Source organism: Rattus norvegicus, chromosome Y (assembly GCF_021556685.1).
Source record: "Rattus norvegicus strain SHRSP/BbbUtx chromosome Y, alternate assembly SHRSP_T2T, whole genome shotgun sequence".
NCBI lineage: Eukaryota > Metazoa > Chordata > Mammalia > Rodentia > Muridae > Rattus > Rattus norvegicus.
This window is the reverse complement of record NC_141555.1, coordinates 18675145-18677668: the sequence shown is the minus strand read 5'-3', so window position 1 is coordinate 18677668 and position 2524 is coordinate 18675145. Positions and strand designations below refer to the sequence as shown.

At 37.8% G+C, this 2524-nt stretch overlaps 1 pseudogene; it reads left to right on the top strand.

Annotated features, from left to right (window-relative positions):
- Window positions 1296-1681, top strand: LOC103694785 (glutaredoxin-1 pseudogene; annotated as a pseudogene).

Genomic DNA, 2524 nt, shown 5'->3' with positions numbered 1-2524 from the left:
TCGTAGATACTATACCTCAGAATCTCTGAACACTCAAATTTCACCCTTGGTGACAATGTAGATTAGACCCATCAGATGTAATGAAGAATTAAAACTCATCATGTGGTGAAAGTGGAAAGGAAATCACATTGATGTATCATAAATGCACTGCTAAGAGCAAGATTCAGAGTATTCTGTGGGGATGCACCCTGCAGCTGAGACAACAGACATTTGGTGGAAAATGATGCAGTTCAAAATGGGAAGGGAGAAAGGTAGTTGATATTGTTCTAATAGATTTCACAACATTTAAAATGTGTTTCTTTTAGATCAGTAAATGACTGTTGTAAAGCAACTCTTGAAATGAACTTTTGAGACCAAACATTAGCCTGAGAATTAATGTGTGAAAGAATTAATTCTGTGTCCTCCCAGACTGTTGCTTTGAAACTAAGAGTCAAAGTATCCATTCTATGAATGATATATAGATATATGCACAATATAGCAGGATGGATACAGAGTTTCTTCATTTCCGACAATGAGGGATTCAGCGGGTGAGTTGGGACAGTAATAAAGGTAATTTTAGCTGAATCTTGATACCTGAAATCCTTCCGTAGGAGACCCATGATTGAAAGAAAGAACAAACTTCAGACAACTTGTCTCAGATTTTTATATAGTTCAGTTTTCCTGGTCTTGGTTCACAGAAGGAAGGACAACTGGTTTTCCAATTCTAGTCGATCCTGTAATTCTTCAACATGATGCACTCATGCAAATATATTACTGTGAATTGACAGATTACTATTTCTATTTTTATTCTGTTGCCAAGAACAATACAAAATAAGAAGAACTATATCAAAGCATCAAATGAAAATCATGCTAAGGGAATATGCCCATTGGAAATTTGTAACTGAGCTGAACCTCTTATTAGACACAAACAGCTCTAAAAGGTCTTCTCTAGATTCCTGGTGCAGAAGCTGGTATTCCCTGACAGAATGTAAAGGATGAATCTCTCTTTAGAGAGAATAGGAGTTTGTCAAAATGATCATGTCTATGGCCCACATAATTTAACACGGATGGCTATTTGGAAAGTCTTAGAATCCATTAGTTTATTGATCCAAAAGTCTAGATGTCTCATCTGGTCATTAGTATATGGATAAATTTTCAGAATGCAGGTTCTAATGTCTGTGAATGTTTTGTAGCAATGTGAGTGTAAGCAGAATAAGGAAAAGCTTCTTTCTTCCATGTTTCTATGGACTTCAAGTAGAATGCACGGTTTAGAATCTACTGGGATTTCGTTTCTCAAACAGACCAGTATCTTCAACTGAACTTACTTTTCTGGGAAGCTGCAGCCTGTCAGCATGGTTCATGTGTTTGTGAACTGCAAGATCCAATCTGGGAAGGCAGTCCTGTTCATCGATTCCCACCTGTACCTTTTTGCAGAAATATGCAAGAAACTCTCAATCATCTCCCATTAAAACATGGTTTTCTGGGTCTTGTAGACATCGCAGCCACTAACAACACCAATGCAATTCAAGATTACTTACAACAGCTCAGTGGAGTGAGAATAGTTCCTTTGGTCTTCATAGGTAAAGAAAGACTGCATAAGCAGACACAGTGATCTAATCTCTCTCCAACAGAATGGGTAGCTGATGACTTGGCTGAAGCAGATTGGAGCTCTGCAGTTAAGAAAGGGATGGCAGTAAAAACCCATGCTGACAGCAGACATTCAGTCATTCTGAAGTCATTGTACCTGAGAGATAATGTGCATTATGGAGGATGTCAGTATTTTCATATGATTGGGGTTTTCAACAAATTGGTTTGATTCTATTCCTCAGTGCTAAAATTTGATGCTGTTTGCCTGAAACCATGGTGCAGGGAAGCTTAAACGATCACACAGGATTGACTATCCATTCTTCATGTGCTGATAAGTCTCTACTTCTAAGCCCATATTTAACAATCCAGTGCATCTAAATCTCCTGTGAAGCAGTTACTGTTTTCTACCATGCTAATCTGCTGAGGTCATTTTGCAGAAGTCCACATTCTAATGATTATTAAAACAATGGATACTCTGAAGTTGTTTATGATCTACACACTGGCCTTTCCCTCCCTCAAGCATGTACTTCTGCATTTACAGCTCTTAGCCAGTGTTTTCAACCTTTCCCTACCACAACCCACACATCTCCACACTGGTATGAGTTTGCTGTATGAAAATCAGATGAAGAGTTTTAGCAGAATTGTTCCTCACTGTAGCAATATTAACATAGACAGCAGACCATATGATGAATACAGCTCTGTTCAGAAACTGTTTAAATGCCAAGAAAATCCCAAACAGTTGTGAATTGATTCTAGTTAGAGTCCCAGAAAACGCAAATATGAAATGGAAAATTTCAGAGCTCTCCTTCAAAGACTGTCTACTCATAAAACTGTCCTAAAATATTTATTCCATTCACACTTTTACATTTTGCTTTGATGTCTTCCAATGACTTTTATTAATCGTGGAACTGCAGGTCTCTTCTCTGGTCTCCAGTGCGAAGGATTCATTCCTAAAAAA